Below are 23,501 nucleotides of genomic sequence, written 5' to 3'. Positions count from 1 at the left end.
GCATCTGATGAGTCAACAGATATTAGCAATTCTCTCTCTCTCTCTCTCTCTCTCTCTCTCTCTCTCTCTGTCTTTTGTGGCATAGACAATGACCTACATGCAAAAGAGGAGCTTCAAAGATAGGATTTCCATGAAGGACACTACTACAGAGGCGGAAGTTTTAGAAGTAATCAAAACGCCAGTGAAGGAATAAGACTCATTTTGGAAAAGCGATGCATGGTAAAGTGAAAAGGTTTATTGGCTTAATGAAGAAAAAGCTTAATATGCAGAATTTGCTTCCATTCACTGTTTCACTCACCAAGAGGCAATTTGCACAAAAGTTATCGGGCTTCAAAAAGTGAAGAACGTAGCGGTGCATATCGTGAACTATATTCGTTCTCAAGGGTGCACTCATCGCCAGTTCAAATAATGTTTTTATTTCATTTGAAGAAAGAGTATCTGGATATTCGCTACCATACAGAGGGTATGCTAGCTAAGCACGGGAAAGGTGTTTTTCCGATTTTTTTCAAATACACCACGCCATTGCTGAGTTTTTGGAGGAAAAAGAACGTTTGGAGCCACTTTTACATAACCCTGAATAGGTAGATAGCTGATTTAGGATATTTAGCAGACATTACGGCTCTCCTAAATGATCTAAGTCTGAAATTCCAAAAAGAAAATCATCTTATCAATGACACAGGTCAGCAAAATAAAGACTTTCCAAGAGAAACTGCGATTCACCAAAAACAACCTTTCAGAAAAATATATGGAAAACTTTCCTGAACTATAACCTTTAATAAGACCCCTAGATTTTCGAAAGTGCTTTATTCGAAACATTACCATGGTTTTGTTTGACAACATCTGTGCAGAAAGGAATGCGCTTTGAAAAGTACATCGAGGTGCTACAATCCCTTTCAAACAAGTTTAGCGACTGATTCCAGCTAAAGTACTGGTATATCACTAACTGTAAAAAACAAAACAAAAAAGGAGAATTTTTAAGTGTACAGCAGAACATTAAATTAGAAAACATTAGTTCTTTTACACCGGTAACTCTGTCCCATCAAAGTGAGAGTCTCCACCCACTGCATGTAAACCCTACGCAGTGAGGAAGAAAACAGCAGGGAAGATGAGGAAGGGGAAGATAGGCGGAGCGAGCGAGACAGATGTGCGGGAAGAGAGAGAGCGCGCTATTGCTCAAAATTGAGGTGTAGAGGTCAGAATAGCGAAGTCATCTTTCACACCTTGTGCTGCGCAATGTACCAGCGCATGCACCCTGAGAGGCCCTGGGCTAGAGAATACAAAACAGATAGATAGCCTGTATGTTGCACATACAAAATACATTACTTTTTTCAATAGAAATTGAAGTCCAAATAATATCCTTAAATACTACACACTACATTAAAAGATGTGAAAAAATTAAATCAATCATTGTACATATTTGTATGATTTTGCAACAAAGCAACATATCATCATAATCCAACACATCACTGTAAAGCTAATACAATTGCATACTTTGATGGTAATATTGTACACAGATAAAACACTTCCTGTTTTACTGATCTAATTTGTAGAATGACCAGAAAAGTACATGCAAATAAACACACACACACAATTATACTTGAAAATGAATTATAACAGTTCACTAATTAGCAGCTATTTGTAAAGTCTCTCGTCCTCACCCTTGGCACTTTTTACCTGAAATGGACGACCCTTCCACAATCTTAACTGACAGGCCTCTCCTTTGACTTCACTACATATGCACCAGTCTCTTCACTCAGCAGTTCCTTGTGACTGGATTCGAACACAAGTCTCTTAACTATCATGCAGCACAACTGTACATTTGGCTCAACTCCAGACAAGGCCAATACCTCACACAATGACATAACTGCTGAAAACTGTGTTGGCACAACATAAACAACACGAACACCCAGTCCCCCAACCAAGTGAAATAACCATTTAGGATTAAAATACTTATTCAAGCCAGGAATTCTGGATTTCTCTGAACCAAAGGCCACTATACTGACCATTCAGCCCAGGAGCCTGACTACTACTTTATGATAACACACCTGGTGAATCCCACCATAGCACCATAGACATCAGTATGTAGACTACTACAACTACTACTTTGTCTTCTTATTCCAAGCAGACAACACACACGCAATTGTTCTTCTGTGGTAATTTTTTTATGGCATGAGGGTAGGAGCTCTTGAACAACCTGCTATCTTCATAACTGTTATAGGAATGGGTATGGGTGCATTTACCAATCCCCTAACTGTACTGACCATGAGTCCCATCTTGGTAAAGGCTTATCAATGTTCATGTACAAAATGTATGTATCAAATAATGACATATCTAGAAGATTTGAAAAAAATTACTTCTAGTACTCTCTGGCTGGTCTGGTAAATGCACGTAACTTTACTATCCACACCTCCCATAAAGATATTGTAATTGCGGATCAACAGTGATTTCAACCCTTCATTTCCCTTTTAGCTCCTTACAATAATGTCCTCAGTGGGACGATCAGTTGTGAGGCAATAGACTGGTTATCATGTTTTCTTCTCTTTACAAGCAATCAGCCTACAGCAATTTACCTAGCATCAAGTTCTGTACCTGAAACAATTTGCAACAATCCCTTTGAAGTTTTATTTACTGTTCCAGGGAAGTCTCTCTTTCTAGTTACAGTAGATAGCCAACGGGTTCCCAAAAACTGTCAGCCATAATAAAGGTACGTGCCGAACCAAGCCTGCCTTGGTGATGCACTTCCTTTATTCCTACTTCTCCTTGACTGTCGTTGTCACTATTAGCGATAACATTACCCAAATGTGACGTGAAACTTATAGTTTCTCATTGAAGATGGCGCTCTAGCCATCTGTGTTGATACACAGTCTGTCTCTTGCTCTCCGAGTGTTAAATTGGTCTGCTCGTAACACCAACAATGGAAGGATCAAAAATGATGAACAAACTGGGATTTAAAATGTGCTTCTTGATCTAAGAATTGCTATTATCATGAATTTACTTGTTTCAAGGCTCGGCTCTCTGCTGGGAGTCATTATTTTGATTGACGTAAATATTTCGAGATTCCTGATTGCTGCTCCCAGGTATTCATTGTCGTTCTCTATATGCGATTTTCTATTTTACGCAATAAAAATATCACACGAGAACACTTTTACGTATTTCTAAAAAAAAAACTTTATTATCGCAACGAACTTATCCTGTCAGATGAAGAAAAACAATCACTCGTCACAAAAACAATCTACAAAGAAAAAATATACATGTTTCACATCAGAGACCTAATGGTGCTGTTCCCTGACGCCATATTGGAAGTCTGTGTGTCCGTACGTCCGCACATTATACGTCCATGGACACGAAACATAAATATAATAACATAATACTTTCGGCTCATCATAAAACTTCAAAATACGAGTATTGAAGGTTTTATCATAATTAGGATACCTGTCCTACGACAATTATCCCCCCTAAAACCTTCAATACTGATTCCGGACCTTTCTGTTTCTAGGTCTTAAATTATACCTAGAGATTCCGATCTCCATGTCTTCAGTTCTCTCATCCTCCAAGGTCGGTACCGACACATGTTGATCCTCTCTGGAGTTCGTGTCCTTCTGGGGTCCTATAGAGAGTTCCCACTCGCCGGTCCCTCCGCCTTCTGTTAGGGTTTGAGGCAATACCTTTAATTCTGACGTATGCACCTTCGTCGGCGGCATAGTTTTCAGAAGATACACACCATTTCCCAACTTTTTCTCCACCTCAAAAGGTCCGAGCCATTTTGGGGCCATCCCAGCGTGGAACTTTTGAGGCTTGTTGCTGAGGGGATGGTTTCGACGAAGAACTAGTGTTCCCGGTCTGAGCTCCGTTTCTTCCGGTGTATCGTTGTTCTCGGCTTCTCTCCTGGAACGCTGTTCGGCTTGGCTATGTGCCTGTTGTATTCGCTGCTGGTTATGTACATACCATGTATCAAGACCCTCCGGTTCCTCCTCTCGTCTATGTATGAAGTCCCAGTCACCGGTTCTCTTAATTGGACGTCCAAGAAAAAGTTCTGCGGGCGAGAAACCTGTGACGCGATTAATCCGCTGTCTGATGGCCAAAAGGGACTCATGTAGCTGTTGGTCCCACTTGGTATGTTCTTTGTCAACCAAGTGAATTCGGAACATCTTCTTCAGCTCCTGATTTCTCCGTTCGGTTGGATTCGCTTGTGGGTGGTAGACTGGTGTCGTCCAGTGTTCGATTCCCCATTCTAACAAAGTTTGCAACCACTGTCTCGAAGTGAATTGACTACCATTGTCTGTGAGTATACACCGAGGATATCCATAACGACTGAAGACTTCTGTCCTTAAGAGGTGTATGATTCGTCCCGATGTAGCTTCGGGGATGGCGAATGCTTCCACCCATCTGGTGAATAGGTCAGTCACCATGACTATTCCCGTTTTTCCCCGAGATGTCCTAGGGTAGGGTCCCATAAGGTCAATAGCGAGTACCTCCCAAGGTTGATGGGGTCGTCGTCCTCTCATGCTGGTACTCGCCTTCTGATTGTTCGCCTTAGTGCGAGCACAGATAACACATGCTTGGACGTAGCTCTTAATTTCTTGACGCATGTGTATCCAGAAGAAACGTCGCCGAATCGAAGAATATGTTTCCTCTTGACCAGGATGCCCTGCTTCTGGATCATCATGATATTTATTCAGAATCCTCGTGGTTTGCGACTTTGGGATGACGATGACCGGGGAAGATCCAGGCAGATGTGAAATGTATTTGAGTATGCCGTCTTCGAGTCGGAAGTTCTTATAGCACATCTTAAACTGGACTGGGACAGATTGACGATTAGTGCTGCGTTTGCTGATCCAGGATTTCATTCGGTTACAGGACATGTCCTCAGTTTGCCATTTCCTTATTAATTTCAAATCGATATCATTATTCCTTCGACGGATAGCAAGAAGCACATGATCGGTTTGAGGCCTCTTAGTTGGCAGAGGGATCTCTCTCTCTAATAAATTCGTCGCTGATACCTGCCCGTCCTCAGGATTTCTTGATAGGCTATCCGCCGCTTGATTGGTCACCCCAGGCACGTGACAAATCTCAAAGTCAAAGTCGGCAAGGATCAAGGCCCATCGCATGAGTTTGGACTTCGATCCAGATACTTGGTTCAACCACTGAAGTGAAGAGTTATCCGTAAATAGCCTGAACTTCCTTCCCTCTAGGTAACCTCTAAACTTCCCGACAGCCCACACCACTGCTAATGCTTCCTTCTCGGCTGTACAATAGTTTCTTTCGGAAGCAGAAAGTTTCCTACTGGCATACTCAATTATATCCTTGCTTCCTCCTTCTTTCTCGTGAAACAGTACAGCCCCAAGACCGACGTCACTCGCATCCGTCTGTAAGCAGACTTCCCGGTTTGTCTCCAGATAGGCTAGATTTGGAGCATCACAAATAGCTCTTTTTATCTCCTGGAAGGCTGTTTCTTCCCTCTGAGTCCATTTAAATAGTATGTTCTTGTTGAGGAGGTCGGTTAACGGAGCAGCTTTCGTCTCAAAGTGCGGTACAAAACTACTGTACCACCCGCAGAGGCCTAAAAATTGACGTACTTGGCGTTTCGTTCGAGGTCTTTCTTGTTCTTGAATGGCCCTATTCTTCTCAATTTGTCTCTCTAATCCCCTGTCCGTCACTACATGACCTAAGTACTCAACCGAGTTTGATGCGAATTGACACTTCTTGACTTGGCAAGTAAGTCCGTGGATCTTCAGTCTTTCTAATATTCTAGCTAGGTGTTCCAAATGGTCCGAAAATGTCTTGCTATATACGAGGATGTCATCCAAATAGACCTGACAGAATTCCCCTGTGTATCCTGATAAGACTTCGTCCATCAGACGCATAAAGGTGGCCGGAGCATTCTTAAGACCAAATGGCATGACTCTGAATTGATAAAGTCCTCTTGGGGTAGAAAAAGCAGTCATCGGTCGAGATTCTTCTTCGACTTCGACTTGCCAGTAGCCAGAGTTCAAATCGAGGGTACTGAAGACTTTTGCCCCACTAACTTGCTTTATCAGGTGGCGTAGATCCGGCATGGGGTAAGCATCAGATATAGTCTTGTTATTAACTTGACGTAAATCTACACACAGTCGGTAATCCCCACTTTTTTTCTTAGGTAATACTATCGGAGAAGCCCATCTTGATACCGAAGGCTCAATTAAACCTTGGTTCTCCATTTCCTTGACCTTCCTCATTACAAATTTTCGCTTATCTGGGTTCAGTGGGTAGGGCCTTTGTTTGACTGGTGTATTATCCTTGCATGTTATTTTATGTTTTACCGTTGTAGTAAACCCGATTTTATCAGTGATGACCTCCGGGAACTTATTCAGTAATTTCTCAAGATATTCCTTCTCCTCCACCTTCAACGGTCCTGTTTTCAGTTCCGCCCATACCTTGGGTTCTACTGTTTGTGACTCGAGAGCTTTATTTTCAACCCATGCCAGTCTACATCTTTTCCTATTACCAAGGAATATTTCATTAGCTGTGTAATCTATCACTACCCCATATTTAGTTAAGAAGTCATGTCCTAAGATTATGTCAGGTATCAAATCCTTGATAACCTTTACTGGTATGTCTATGACTTCAGGGGAGCATTTGGCTCGAAGGAAAGTACAACCATCAATCTGATAATGTGTGTGACGAACTGCCCCTCTGACTGTTTCCACCTTATCAGGACGCATAGGTTCTAAAAATTTAGCCACATTCATGCTCACAAACGAGTGTGAAGCTTGAGTGTCAAGGATAGCGATTACCGGCTTATCATCAATCGTCAAATTAATAGCCGGGTGGGGTGAACTAGGCTCATCACTACAAATTTGACCAATATATTTACCTTCCAGCCAGGTGTCATGTATCTGGGGCTGCTTCATTCCGGAACCCTCCTTCCCCCAGCTCGGACGGTCCCAAGCTAGTTTTCCAGACATTGTCCCTTAAAATGTCCGATCTGCCCGCAACGGTAACATTTCTTGGGTGTCTCCGCTGTTGAGATTTTCGTTCTCGAGGAATGGTAACTGGTTTCCTCGTCCAGTTTTGCTACGATGTGACGGAGCTCTTCAAAAGTTCTTGGTTGTGCCACTTTAACAAGTGATCGTACCTTATCATGTAGCAGCTCGATTATATAAGGAACGCTCGTGTCAATATTTTCTTTTTCATGGACTCGTTTAAACAGTTGGAGTTTTTGAATTATGAAAGCTCCTGCTCTCATCCCACTGGGTTGTGTTTCAGTAAGGAACTTCTTTTGGACCGACGCTTGAACAAACTCTGAGTCAAATCTCTGGACGAATTCCTTCTTAAATTCCTCCCAGTCGAGGCTGAGCCCTTTTATATTCTGCCACCAAGTCCCTGCTGATGCTTTTAGTTGTTGACTGACAAGCTGTAAGTATATCTCCGTAGGTATATTCGTCCTACCTAGTAGAGATTCTGATGTCTTTAAGAATACTTTAGGACACTCTTCCAATCTCCCATGAAATTCTGGTAGGCTATCTCTGATTACCCTGGGATCGACCGGTATCCCAAGGGAAAGGTCCTTACCTCTGTTAGGTTGACCATTGCCTACGGAAATGTTTTCTTCCAGGGTTGAAATTTTTCTCTTAACCTCAGATTCAAACTTCGTAAGTTTCTGGCCTACTTCGGTTTTAAACTGGTTGGATTCCCGCTCGATTTCGCCAATCTTTTCTTCGACTTTGTTTTCCAAGGTATGCATTTCATTTACTACTTTGTTTACATCTAATTCTACGTTGTTGATTTTAACATTAATTTTTGTAATATCTTCTTTCAGATCTCTTACCAAGGAATCGATTCGGCCTTTTATCTCTTGAGCCTGAGTCTCGATTTTCCCTTCGAGTTTTTCAGATTGTGTCCCGATCAAAGTAGTTAGTTGTGTAAGCATCCGGTCGTTGGCTTCCTTCTCCGAAACGACTTCAAAATCGAAGCTACCTGGGTCTTCTTCATTTTCTATCAGATCCTGGCGTAGTCTCTCTTGTAGTTCCGACTTGCTCCCAGCCGTCGGTAACCCTCGGGATATCAGCGCCTTTCGTAAAATCACGACGGTCATTTGATCAATCTTCATCATTAAACTTCGAAAGTCCTGTCACAGTCGCCAATTTGTCGTTCTCTATATGCGATTTTCTATTTTACGCAATAAAAATATCACACGAGAACACTTTTACGTATTTCTAAAAAAAACAACTTTATTATCGCTACGAACTTATCCTGTCAGATGAAGAAAAACAATCACTCGTCACAAAAACAATCTACAAAGAAAAAATATACATGTTTCACATCAGAGACCTAATGGTGCTGTTCCCTGACGCCATATTGGAAGTCTGTGTGTCCGTACGTCCGCACGTTATACGTCCATGGACACGAAACATAAATATAATAACATAATACTTTCGGCTCATCATAAAACTTCAAAATACGAGTATTGAAGGTTTTATCATAATTAGGATACCTGTCCTACGACATCTTTCATTTTATTTCATTTTCCGTACCATAGTTACAAGAACGGTTCTATGTGATTGTATTTCAGTAGTCTTTTATCACCTGTCTTTGCAGGTTCTTAATTAATTTTGTGCGTGTTTTAAATTTTTCTTTCTTTGTTTCTGTGCACACGCGCGAGAACGGAGAGTGGTATTTACCTATCTGTTTGTTTGGGCCTGTGTGTTTGTGGGTTTCGAGACCATGCACTTCTGTTTCCTCATCATTTGGAGTCATGGCTGAGCATTGGTATATTGTGTGATTTGACGCTACGGGGTTTAACCCTTTCCACTCGAATTATTTGTAAGTCCTGATTTCTCCCCACTCGTATTTATTTCTGTCAGCATTCTTCATTTTTTTATAACCTTGTATTAAGTACTGGTTGTAACAATATATACAGGAAGGAACTACAAAATTAATTAATTTATGGCATTTACAATGCACAAAATAATGTTTTTCACTTTCTTAACGGTATGCCTTGAGTGTGTGGAAGCGTTCAAAGCAAATGCCTGGATGGAGCCCTGGTTGCTTCTCACAGGTTTTACAGAAGTGGACTGTCTCTCTCCTCCCTCCAACAACTTTCCTGTCACTGCAAACCTTGCAATCTTTAGTTTTTCCTTCAGGATGGGGGTAAAGCAGGTGTAGCTTGCCATTCAGCCTCACTTCTTCATCCGTTGAGGAAGGTCTTCCCCTTTTCCTGCTCTGTGTATTCCGCACTTTTCCTACAAGTTGTCTTACCAAGTTTTTCCTGAACTTCAGATGGGTGATTCCATTGTTACCTTCTTTGAAGAGTAGGAAGGCATTCACTATTGTGATCTCCAGAAGCCAGAAGAACATTTTTCTCCACCACTTCACTGATTTACGTGTGAATGGGTATGAGCTAGCATAGTGGTCAGAAAGATCAACGCCCCCCCATGTATTGATTATGAGCACATACGACTGTAGGTTTCTCTACAATTTCCTCGGCACCTTGACGTCTTATTCTTTGCACAGGCTGAGTGGAATCGTCATAGAAAGTAGACAGCATAGCAATAATTCACTTATCCTTCCAAACCAAGCAAGAAGTGTTATCTGTTCGGAGTGCAATAATGTCATGTTGTTTCATTCTCTTTGTTGCGGCTTTTCTCACTTGTAATGGCAGACCTCTCCTATTTACCATTACAGTGCCTGTAATGTGGACCTTTGGTTTCAGTAGCTCAACTGCAAGGTCGTAACTGGTATAGAACCGGTCCGTAAAGACATGAAACCCAGTTTCGTTGGTGGCTTGCAAAACTTTTGTAACCAAATGAATAACTATCCTGCAAGTGAAGGGTAAATCTTGCCTAACAAGTGATTGTGTGGTTATTGAACCATAATATGGTTCAATAGCACATATGTATCCGGTACTCGAGTCTGACAGTACATAAATACGGAGTCCCCACTTTGTTGGTTTCTGCTTATTGTAACACTTGAACACGACACGACCCTTGAAGCCTACAGTGCTTTCATCAACACTCAGATTCTTTCCTGGAATGAAGTGTTCCCTGAATTTCGTGTCCAGGTACGACCTTCGAACCTCTAGATTGTGGGCCTGCCCTATCAGCATCAGGGGAAGAAAGATGGAAATTCCAGAATATCTGTAGAAATCTGTCTCTAGAGAACACATCTTTGTAGAACACCTGCTTATCCAACCAGTCTTCACTAAAATAATCCTGCATTTCTGCCTTACTGTTCATCCCCATGTTGATAATTACACCAATAAATGCCTTCAGCTCTTCTAAAGTCACAGCTTTCCAGGAAAACCAGATAGATCTCTTCTGAAGTGGAGTATTTTGCTGTATTTTCATTTCGGCAAATTTGTTCGTCTCATGGACAATAGAGGTTAGCAACTGATCAGTAAAAAATAGCTGCCAGTACTCTAGTTCTATTTTAGGTCTATTGCCACACGTTACGAATCCGCTCACTAACCTGAAAGGAAATTTGGGTAATCCTGCATCACCAGTTCTCCACTATCCCCAAGGTATATTTGAAGTCAGCACTGTATGACTGGGACCGGGACGAGTCATAATACTACGGCCTCCTCTATGATTTCTTGCGACACTGATATCGATATCATCACTTGAATCACTAATGGATATATCACTTTCATCGCCAGATTCAAAATTTTCGTCACTTTCATGGTCACTATCAACAAAATCAGCCGAAATAGACGCAAGAATCTCAGCTTCGGTCAGACTGTGCGCCGCCATGTTGCTTCACGCGACTCCTTTCCATTGTCAAGGAAACAGCAATTTTTCCGAGCAAAGAGAAACTAAAACACTCGTATTTTGTTTCTTTCGGTTTCCGGAAGGGACCAGCACTTACAAAACGAAGTATAAAAGTCCTGGCTTGCCAGGTAACCTAGCAATGAGCGGCGAAACATTGTGTCGACTCAGGGTCGACACACGAGCTATAACGCTAACTGACGGCTGTCGACCTCAGGTCGACACACGAGCGGAAAGGGTTAATCTACGTTTGTCCACGTGAGGCAATTTGGATGTCCTGGGTAGCGGGTCGACGAATGTTGATTGCTACGATTATATTTGGATTAGCCTTGCCTATTTTTGCGGCGGTCCAGCATTGTATCTGTGGTGTTCGAACCATGCTCGTGGGTCCTTGATATCCGTCGCTATCCTGTGCGATAGTATACGTCACGCCTTGACTCACCGGTCTGGTCTGGGTCGATTTTATATTGGGTCTCTCTTCTTGTTCATACATGTGTGTGTGTGTCTGTGCTGTCTGCCTGTGCACGGTTTATAGTACTCTCCGTATCTCGTAATTGTAATTTTAATTTTTCTTTCTTTTTCTTTTATTTTTCATTTTAGTTCACCAGTTCGGGCCGTGTGTGGTGCGCTATTTTATATTCCTGGGCCGTTATCTGCTCCATTGTCGGCGATTAGTTTTTTTGTTTTTTTTTTGTAACTGTGGCAACATCTTGTTCTTTTGCTTCTGCTCCTTTGGGAGGCTGTGCTTTGGCATTGTTGTTGTGATGTGTTAGCATTGAGTGGACGCTCATCTGGAGCACAGATGCTAACTGTTGATATGTGCGCGGTCCGCAATAGTATGACTGCATTATCCCTTTCGTGGTTCCACTTTCTGATTCCTTCAATAACGTGATCCACGTCACATTATTTTTCTGAAACGAATTTGTAATTTTATGTGGCCATACAGAAGTGAACTGTGCGATCGTGTGTACTGTCGCCGTGTAACACAAAACTTACTATGTCATTGAACGGGATACTTCTTGATGTTCTATTTTTCTGCAGTTATGTAAATAATTTTAATGCAGCTTCCCATTTTTGCTTTCATTTTAATATTGTGTGTGTTTATAATAAAAACCCCATTTTCTTTTTATCCATTCTTTTAATCATGAAGGTTACGGGTTCTTGCCTTTCTGTCCTTTCGCTCCCCTTGTGTCTACGCACGGGTCCAGCTCCGAACTGTTTTAGTTTGTTCCAGTCCATCCATGGCAATTTATGAAGAGAGGTGAGATAAGTATTTGCGCATATATGTCGTGTATTGTGTTGATGTGTTATGGTAGCAGGGTAGGGAGTGGTAGAGGTATTTACACATTCACAAACTCAAAACTCTGCATAAATCTATTACAACAATATTTAGAGGCACAAACACAGAGCAGAACATTACTAAAGATGTCGACAAGATTTTTCATTAACCACTGATACCAAATTTACCTCACCAGCCAACAAATTGTCCATATCTGAGTGCATATCAAGAATTTGCATTCATATCAGAAGAAAAACTAGCAATTAAATGTAGCTACTCAGTTGAGACGTATATGGGGCCAGCCAGTGAATACGTGGCAGCTAGCACAGGACAGCGGATTATGAAGATCATAAAGTTACTTTGATGACATTTTGCATACCATTAGTACAGTTTTATATCAGTAAAAAGTTCTAGCTTTACAATACTCAAAAAGTTTAATTTTAAAACGAAGTTACAGGTATATTTCATCCCTCTTGGGAACATCTTCAGCCTCGCAAGATTAAATTTTGTGATATCACAAAACTGTTCAACTTGACAATATAGACTAAATATGACATATGTAATACCATTAGTACAACATGCAATTGTAAAAACTATCTCCCGCTAATGACCGAACATTTCTTTATGGCAAATACATGTGCGAATAATTTCTTACAGTTGAGGCTCAGCTCAAATGATAGATATTCCTGCAAATCATAAAAAGGAAGAGAGGGAGTGATACCAGGTTCGATGACCTCAACATTTGGCCCCTTAAAACAACAATCATTGTCGCATATGTATTTAAATTTTGGATTGAGTTGAGCCTCTATGGACTGTGTGATAACAACCTATTTCACTTCAGTGTCAAGATCTTGTATTTTTCCCCAGCTTTGACATCCTTCCAGTATTTCTTCAGTGCCCACCCTGATGAAACTGGGAAGCAAAAGCAAGCTTATCTGGGGCTGAAAAGAAATGGATGTAGAACTGGAATTGATGAGTAGAAATCCACTCTATTTGAAGACAGTAGAGATCATTGTCCTTTTATGTTTTCTTTCCATTTCTCCCTCTTCTTTCTTTTGCTCAGGTAAGAAAGCTAGCAGGAGCAAAAATACTAGGTCTACAAAACAGAAGGAGAGCAACTTACCATGTAAGCCCATGTGGATAGGGTCCCATAAAATAAAGAAATGAGTCCAGAATTTTCAGCTGCATGCTTCATCAGTGAAAAATAAAATAATAATCATAGAGGTCAATGTTGGAAAGAAGATGCTGTGCGAGGTACAAGGAGTGGAGAGACACACACAGACAAGAGAATGGAAAAAAAAGGAGCAGTTACATAATGTTAAGTCCAGGTGCTTCAAGGGCGAGACAAGATCCATGTTAGGGGTTTTACAGGCACTGTGGTGACAGTATATACTGTATGTTTAGCTAGTGTGTTGTTAGTTAAGCCAATGTAGAAAGCTGGGCAGAGTTTGCACTGAAGCCATTATTCTGATTATCCTATTATGTGTTCCTTTTTATGTTCCTAACTTTCTATATATGACTTTATTTGCATTTGTTATTTTCCTTAACTTATATTGGCCCATAGGGTTTCATTTCTCCTTTCATATTTGTCCTATATACAAAGCCTTTCACCAATTGAATGGGCGCTCGCAAAAACAGGCTAACCAACAAATTTTAAATAATGAGTTATGTGCTGCCATCTATTGCAGAAGGTTCAAACTATCTTCTGTGAGTTGGGCTAACATGAGGTAATCTTGTGTGATGAGATACAACGCTTTGAATTTTATGCCATTTTATTTAGACCAATTTTGTTATTGCAAAATCGGGCTAACAGATGTTTACGGAGGAGGCCATAAAGATGGTATTGCTGTATATGTAGGTTAGCAAACCTTATTCCCATGTAGGGCCTATGCTAAAGGCTGTGGGTATTTCTTGTGTTTTTGTACCAGATGAATGGATGGATTTACAGCAGTAAAAAGAGCTAGAGTAAGAAAGCCATTTCAAGTAGTAAAAATGACAAGTGATAAGTTTGTGAGCACTCAACCTTTGCTAAAAAAAGTAACCAAGAGAATGGTATCTGTAAATAAGCAAAGAGTACTAATTAGTAAAGTTTCAGGCATACTATTTAAGAAAGATGTACCATTTAAGTATTTTTTTTAATATTCATATGGTACTGTTGAGGAATATGATTGTGTTGACCTTCACAAAAGGAACAGTAATGGTGGTCGGTCATCACTTGCTAGTATTCAGCTGTCACTAAACTACAGTGTTACAAGGCCAATAAAGATAGCAAAGCTTAAGGACTTGCTTGCGCTACTTGAATATGTCCCTGCAAGATATCACCAGTATTACAGAGAACTGACAGCTGGCAATGGCCAAGAAGTGACAGAGGAATCATTTTCCAATGCATTACAACACAACCCATATGACTGATGATTGTCCCATGAGGGAAAGCTATGTCATATTTCAAAATAAGTCTGAAGCATCTTTATGTCTAGTTTACTGTATAAAACACCTTTTTTTGTATTGTATGATCATAAAATAAAGTTTGGTTACGAATCTCACGTAAACTATTGACTATCAACGCAGAAGTCAATTTTCTTCTGTTTTTTTTTATATTCCTGTTTTCCCAAGCACTTTTCATTTTTAATACATTTCCAATATATGGTACTGATAATTTAAAGGTACTACATCAAGATAACATAATGAAACAAATATTATTTTTATGGTATAGTTTTTGTTTTTTGACATTTGCGAAAAGTTGATTTATCTCTGTTCTGACAAAATGTTGGTTAGCCCGTTTTTGCGAGCACCCATTCAATTGTACAATGTTGTTAGGCGCTTATTGTGTTGTGTACTTACATTACATTTTAGGTTATATTGATAGATTTACAGTTTACAGTGTTATTGTGCTTAGCAGTGAATAATATTTCTGTTTGTGGTAATTTTATAATGTGTGCTGTGGTCACAATAGGTTATGCTTGTCATTGAAATAGCAGCTGTGCGAATCACCTCTTCGTCATCCTCAAAATGTCACCCATGAATGGCATCCTTCAATGGCCCAAACAAGTGAAAGTCTGAGGGAGCTAGGTATGTGCTATAGGGTGGATGGGGTAACACTGTCCAACCCTGTTTCGTGATGTGTTCCGACGTCCTCAAACTTGTGTGAGGGCGTGCATTATCATGTTGAAGCAAACAATCATCTGGGTTGTTATGGTGTTCAAGTCGCTGGAAGCGCTTCTCGAGTTTTGGTTAATGTGTTCACATTGTTGTTGTTTGAGTCATCAGTCCATAGACTGGTTTGATGCAGCTCTCCTTGCCACCCTATCCCGTGCTAACCTTTTCATTTCTACGTAACTACTGCATCCTACATCTGCTCTAATCTGCTTGTCATATTCATACCTTGGTCTACCCCTACCGTACTTACAACCTACACTTCCTTCAAAAACCAACTGCACAAGTCCCGGGTGTCTTAAGATGTGTCCTATCATTCATGTCCTATCATTCTATCTCTTCTTCTCATCAAATTTAGCCAAATCGATCTCCTCTCACCAATTCAATGCAGTATCTCTTCATTGGTGATTCGATCTATCCATCTCACCTTCAGCATTCTTCTGTAACACCACATTTCAAAAGCTTTTATTCTCTTTCATTCTGAGCTAGTTATCGTACATGTTTCACTTCCATACAATGCCATACTCCACACGAAAGTCTTCAAAAATATATTTGTAATTCCTATATCAATGTTTGAAGTGAGCAAATTTCTTTTCTTAAGAAAGCTCTTCCTTGCTTGTGCTAGTCTGCATTTTATGTCCTTACTTCTGCTATCGTTAGTTATTTTACTACCCAAGTAACAATATTCATCTACTTCCTTTAAGACTTCATTTCCTAATCTAATATTTCCTGCATCACCTGCCTTCGTTCGACTGCACTCTATTACTTTTGTTTTGGACTTACTTATTTTCATCTTGTACTCCTTACCCAAGACTTCGTCCATACCATTCAGCAGCTTCTCGAGATCTTCAGTCTCAGATAAAATAACAATATCATCGGCAAATCTCAAGGTTTTGATTTCCTCTCCTTGGATTGCGATTCCCTTTCCAAATTCCTCTCTGATTTCCTTTACTGCCTGTTCTATGTAAACACTGAAAAGGAGGGGGGACAAACTGCAGCCTTGCCTCACTCCTTTCTGGATTACTGCTTCTTTTTCAAAGCCCTCGATTCTTATCACTGCAGACTGATTTTTATACAGATTGTAGATAATTCTTCGTTCTCGGTATCTGATCCCAATCACCTTCAGAATCGTAAATAGCTTGGTCCAATCAACATTATCAAATGCCTTTTCTAGATCTATGAATGCCATGTATGTGGGCTTGTCCTTCTTGATTCGATCCTCTAAGATCAGACGTAAAGTCAGGATTGCTTCACGTGATCCTACATTTCTTCTGAAGCCAAATTGATCTTCTCCCAACTCAGCTTCAACTTGTTTTTCCATTCTTCTGCAAATAATACGTGTTAAAATTTTGCAGGCATGAGATACTATACTAATGGTGCGGTAGTTTTCACACCTGTCAGCATCAGCTTTCTTGGGAATAGGTATAACAACATTCTGCCAAAAATCGGATGGGACTTCTCCTGTCTCATACATCTTACTCAGTAAATGGAATAACCTTACCATGCTGGTTTCTCCTAAGGCAGTCAGTAATTCAGAGGGAATGTCATCAATTCCAGGTGCCTTGTTCCTATTTAGGTCTCTCACAGCTCTGTCAAACTCTGACCTCAAAATTGGGTCTCCCATTTCATCAGCATCAACAGCCTCTTCTTATTCCAGAACCAAATTATCTACATCTTTACCCTGATGATATGTTCTTGCCATCTTTCTGCTTTGTCTTCTTTCCCTAGAAGTGGCTTTCCATCTGAGCTCTTAATATTCATACACCTAGATTTCCTTTCTCCAAAGGTTTCCTTGATTTTCCTGTATGCAGCATCTACCTTTCCCAAGACCATACAACCTTCGACATCCTTGCACTTTTCCTTCAGCCATTCTTCCTTAGCTACCTAGCATTTTCTATCCACTTGATTCTTTAATCGCCTGTATTCTTTTCTGCCCTCTTCATTTCTAGCATTCTTGTATTTTCGTCGTTCATCAATCAGGTCTAGTATCTCCTGAGTTATCCACTGATTCCTAGTTGATCTTTTCTTCCTTCCTAATATCTCTTCAGCAGCCCTACTGATGTGTTCACATATGCCTCAGAATTAATGGTGTTGCCTCTTGGCATCATATAAGTATGACACCATCGCAGTCCCAAAACACAGTGATCGTGACCTTACCAGCGGAAGCAATTGCTTTGAATTTTTCCTTCTGTGGAGAGTCAGGATGGCACCATTCTATCGATTGCCGTTTTGGTCGGGCTCAAAATGATGAACCCAGGTTTCATCACCTGTCAAAATCCAGGACAAGAAGGCTCAGGTTCAAAACATTGCAGCAACTCGGAAGAAATTATTTTCCCGAGAGTTTTGTGTTCCTCCGTAAGAAGGCGTGGAACCCATCGTGAACACTTTTTTGCGTAATCAAGAATACTGATGATTACAGCCACACTTCCTTTGCTGATTGACAGCTCCCGCACCAACTGCCGAGTCGTTCTGCCGTATGCTAACGATTTTATGTTGATGCTCTTTAATATGACTATGGTGTGAGACGTTTTATGATCCATGAAATCTAGTACTATGATGGAAATTTTCATTAGATAGGTTGTAGTCTGCTGTTGTCATGTACACTTGTAGTTTCCTTGGCTTGTCTGTAAGGGTGATCTTTATAACCCTGTCATTTATGGGTTCATAAGACTGCACAGCCTGAGTGATTCTCTTTCTGAAAAGGAATGTAACTCCTTTCTGTCCAGTTTTTATGCCCTCCTTGATATGATTACTTGATGGTGTTCTGCATGGAAATGGCCTTGATTTTTTTAGCATGTTTTAGATATGCCACAAATATCAATCTTGTCTTGCATTAGCTCTTACTGTACTAGGTTCAATTTTCCAGTCTGAAGCAGACCTGTTGCAGAATGTAGCATATTATTAAATAGGCTGCTTGAGATTAGGAACTTAAATTCAAGTATATTATAATCATTTGATGACATTTCTTCAGGTTGTATGGATATTGGTTCTACTGTTAGTGGACATATTTTTGCAGAATTTAATATAATAGAATTCATAGATTTACATAATGACTCAGATGCTGATCAGGTCAGGCAGTTTGAAATATGTTACCAGACATGCAGACGTGGAGGGACAGTCCATACATGCGGAATTGGGACCTGGGCTCCACAACTAAGCTACAGCTAAGAAAGAACCTCATTATTAGTGCATGGAATGACAGAGGTCTTGTTGCGGAATGACATTTGCTACATCATCTATGAGATATCTGTGTATTTTTGTATAATTATATTTACTTTATGATGAGTGTGAGCTATGGTAATAAAGGTGATATTGTGAACTTAACAGTGAAATTCTCTTATAATTTAGTAGTTTTATGATTTATACAACACAAGTATTGGCATTGAAACTCAAGAGTAATGAGAGTTCAACACGATACAAGAGAACAGAAGAGGATCTTCACATCACGGTCACGGATGTTGAGCGACTTAAATCTTGACATATCAACACATCTCTGAGGAGAAAGAAGGATCATGAATGCCAAATCTACTCCAACTTCAAACATAACACGAAATAGAATTACAGTATACACAGTGTTAACCGCAGATTGGTCATTTTTTTTTAAACATTTAATGCATGAGAAGATCGGAAGAATTACAATATTACTCGTAACAGGAAATATAACCTCATCTACATCAAAATATAGCCTCTACATCAAAATATCCCTATCGGCTTCCATTCCAGAGAGATCCAAGCATGCTACACTCATATAGAACATCTGTTGAACAAAGGGAGTACCTAAGCCATGTTCTTGGACGTGTAACATGACATTCTATCTGGTGAACATTTGACAAAATAGTAGGCTACATGACATAACATTGAGCCACACAAAAATTCCACAAGTTTATTTAATGTCTAAATACCCCAAATAAGTAACTAGGTGATAGAAGTAATAGTTTGCAGACAACGAAAAACTAATTTACTAGCCGGTGACATCATGCAAGGCAGTACAGAGAATCAGTTCACGAAAATGAAACATAGAAGAGTGACTCAATGTTCAAATGCTACATATTTTATTAAATCAGATTAATTTGTTCAGTCAGTCCACGAACTTAGATGAAATAAAACATCTCCACGAGCGTCTACAGGAAACTTTAGCACCATTACATGCCTTAAATGACAAAATCCTAGATTTACTCAAAAACGTGGAGTACAAAAACGGTGCAGCAGCTTGTGAAGAATACCTGGACAGCTCCAAACAGGCGATTAGAAAGGCCACGGCCTCACACAACAGAGATGCATGGGGAATGAGGCCGATTCCATCACTATGCCTCTGAGTATTGTTGTTCAACCCACGACTACAGCAGAGATAAAGGTTCCTACCATTAAACTGCAGTCATTCTCAGGGAACGTAGAAGAATGGCCGGGATTCTGGGAGCAGTTCGAGTCCTTCGTTGACAAAAATCCATCGGTGCCCGTCGTAAACAAACATGTGTTCTTCAGTGGATACTTGGAATGAGGACCAAGGCATCTCTTAGCCAGGATATCATATCTATAACAGCAGACACATACGAGCAGACTAAAGAAATTCTCATAAGACGATCAATCAATCAATCAATCAATCAATCAATCAATCAATCAATCAATCAATCAATCAATCAATACTGATCTGTATTTAATCTCACCTCAATTACTTGGTTACATGTTACATCCAGTCCCTGCTATGAATGGTATGAAAATGTTGCTCATAGGGTCCGTTGGTGAATGAATTTCAGTGGGATTGGCAGACTGATATGTAATAGCAACTTCTGGCTCGGTGAGGAAAGCAACAAGAAACTACCTCACTCCTCATTTCCCTAGTACGCCTCTTCAGTGATGCCTAGGCCTTCTATGACAGCTGATGACGGAGCTGTTGAGGATCCAACCAGCCTTAGGGCTGAAGACTGAACATACAGTTACTTGGAAAATCTCGAAGTTGCCGTTTCGGCACCAATACTTGTGTTATATAAATTGTAAAACTACTAAGTTACAAGAGGACTTCACTGTTAAGTTAACAATATAACCTTTATAACCACAGCCCACACTCGTCATAGAGTAAATATAACCATATACAAATATACACAGAAGATACAGCTATCTCATAGACAACATAGCAACTGGCATTCCACGACAGGTCTGCTTCAGACAGGAAAATTGAATCTCCTACAGTGAGAGCTAATACAAGACAAGAACGATATTTGTGGCATATCTGAAACATGCTAGAAAGTTCAAGGCCATTTCCACGTAGACCACCACCAGGTATACATATCAGGGAGGCATAAAAACTAGACAGAAAGGAGTTACACTCCCTGTCAGAAAGAGAATCACTCGGGCTGTCCAATCTTATGAACCCATAAATGACAGGGTTATAAAGATCACTCTTACAGACAAGCCAAGGAAACTACACGTGTACATGACAACAAAATACCCGGATGAAAAAATGGAGGCAACCTATGGTGCTGTAGAAGTCTTATTAAAACAAACTCCATCAAAGGAACTTGTTTTTGTTATTGGTGACTTCAACGCCAAAGAAGGAAAAAGTGCAGAAGACCATCTGAAAGGAACAGTCAGAGCATTCAGATTAGGAGTAAGGAATGAAAGGGGAGAATGCCTCATACAGTTTGCTATTGAAAACCATCTTGCCTTAATGAATACCAAGTTCTAACCATCCACAAATACTGTCAACGTGGATCAATCCCAGTAAGAAATATTTAAATCAGATTGACTATATGCTGATCAGGAAGAGGTAGAGAACTTTCATGAAAAATGTGAAGGTTAGGCCTGGTGCAGACTGTGACTCTAGCCACAAATGGCTCTTGGGAACATTATCTCTAAAACTAGTTTCTGAAGATTGGGGAAAGGCAGGGGTTACCAGAAATCTGTGACAACAAGCTATTCAGCAAGGCCTCAAGGATAAGGCTAACTTGGAAAGGAGTGATCACAATGTCAATGTCTATTGGCAAAAAATCAAAAACTGGGTTGGGGGTGCGGTTAGGGTGAGTGGAACAATTCAAGTTAAAAAGAAGCACTGGATGACAGATTCCCCTCTACAACTAAGTTGTTGTATTAAAGGCAAAATGAGTGATCCTGGGAGGATCAACTGCATCAGATCAACCAGAAGATTAAACGAGCCTGAAATCAGGACAAAAACACCTTTCTGAGAAACACTTGTTTCAGGCTTGAGTGCCATGCCATCCAAAATGAAATCCACAACTGTCAAGTATTTGATCAGGAAATTAAAGCCCAAAACCCAAGTTATTAGGGACAAGTGTAGTGTCAAGATCACAGACCCAGAGGAAATAGCAGAAGTATGACGAGAGTGCTGCATGAATTTATTCAAGGATATCCAAGGCCACACCGACCCCCTGGAGGAATCTTAAGAACTGGGGCCTGCTATCTTGCAGTATGAGAATAAGTAGTCTATCAAATTGCTGAAAACTAAGAAGTCACCCAGGATGGATGACATAACTGCTGAGATACTGAAAGCCATGGCTCAAATTGGATCAAACAAAATCCTAAAGATGTGCAATACCATCTGGAGGACTGGAAGAATTGTGTCACTGAATCTCCATTCCCATTTACAAGAAAGGTTCATTGACTGAATGTTCCAGCTACAGAACAGTAGCTCTCATTCCTCAAGCGAGCAAGATTCTTCTCCATGTACATTCACAATAGGCTGAAAAACCTTCTACTTCCTGAAACAGCTGAAGAGTAATGTGCCCTCATCAAAGGAAAAGGTAACCGGAAGCAAATTCTGAAAGTCAGGCAGGAAGATCAGTAGCAGGAAACAGCAGAAATCCAACCAACCCAAGATGAGGGTAATACCTGGTTTTGAGCTTGTCCAGAAATTTCTCTACTTGGGCTCCATAATTTCTAATACAGGACAGTGTTCCGATGAAATTAAGAGAAGAACGACTATGGCAAGATAGCCATCACAAAGCTGAGTAGGATATGGAAGAACCGTATAGTTACAAAGAACAAAAAACTGTACTTGACTCACTTCCTTATATTCCCCATTGGCACCTATACAGCTAAGGCCTGGACAATCAAAGAGGCAGATAAGAGAAAAATAGAGAGTTCCAAGATGTGGGTTTACCAACGCATTATCCAAGTTTATTGGACTGAACCAAACCAATACGTCCATGCTAGAGGAACTATGCATCCAGACTAAGCTTCTCGAGCAGATCAGCTAGACTTTCCTCTGATACTTTGGACACATCGCCAGAAGAACAAGCACTCTGGAGAAGTTTGTGGTGAAGCTTGTGGTTAAGGATAAGAGACCACAGAAAGGCACCCAATCAGACTGGTGGACAGGGAGCAGCCTCTGATGAGAAAATCTTTCCATGACACCATCAGAAAGTAAACCAAGACAAGACAGCAAAGAAATGAATGCCACCATGCCCTGTCAAGGGTAAAGGATTGAGGAGGATTCATCTTGCTTTTTGCCTCTTCCCTTTTTCTGTGTTCATCCAGCTTTCTTCATATCCTACAATTCCCACATCAGAACAAAAGATATCTCAAGACAGCCCCTCAATGAGTGTTAAAGCCTACCTTCCCGATGAAGCCAGAAAGCAGAAAAAACCAGCTTAGAAGAAATGGATTTAGAAGAACTGAGATTGATGAGGAGAAGACTCTTTGAAGATGGCAGTGAATGAATATGTGGATATCTTCCACATACTGACCTCTTATTGTGTTTATCACCTTATGTGTTCCTTTCGTTGTTTCTATCTTCCTATGTCAAAAGAGAATATGGATGTCTATAAGATGAAAAGAAAAGCAGCCACAGAATTTTGTACTGATCATAAATTGGTCCTCGTAAACGACTGACACAAAACTACATTCCAAATTCCCACCTATCTCTTGTTCAAAGAACTTTTTATCCACATTCCAACCTGCCTGAACTCTTTATCTTCTGACAGGAACTTGGACATTTCACTTCAAATGCCTCCTTTAATCAAAACTTCCTTAACTTACACTAGCTCCTTTCCTTCATATTCCTTTGTTTTCTTTTCTCATTGCTGTTCCCTCTATTGTAAATAATGTAATATTTTCCTCCTCTGCGAACCATGTGACCTTGCCGCGGTGGGGAGGCTTGCGTGTCCCAATGAAGCAGATAGCCGAGCCCCAGGTACAACCATATCGGATGGGTATCTGTTGAGAGACCAGACTAACGAATGGTTCATCGAAAGGGGGGTAGCAGCCTTTCGGTAGTTGCAAGGGCGGCAGTCTAGATGATTGACTGATACGGCCTTGTAATAATACTCAACATGGCTTAGCTGTGTTGATACTGCTACACGGCTGAAAGCAAC

The 23,501-nt window shown here is 40.5% G+C and overlaps 1 protein-coding gene across 1 annotated transcript in view; it reads right to left on the bottom strand.

Moving 5' to 3' along the window:
* Alg1 (ALG1, chitobiosyldiphosphodolichol beta-mannosyltransferase) overlaps nucleotides 1–23,501 on the bottom strand; it is a 67,269-nt gene that overhangs the window by 21,591 nt on the left and 22,177 nt on the right. The gene's annotated exons all lie outside the window — the stretch shown is intronic.

The sequence above is a fragment of the Anabrus simplex genome, chromosome 1 (assembly GCF_040414725.1).
Source record: "Anabrus simplex isolate iqAnaSimp1 chromosome 1, ASM4041472v1, whole genome shotgun sequence".
Lineage (NCBI taxonomy): Eukaryota > Metazoa > Arthropoda > Insecta > Orthoptera > Tettigoniidae > Anabrus > Anabrus simplex.
This window is presented reverse-complemented; position numbering and strand designations above follow the sequence as displayed.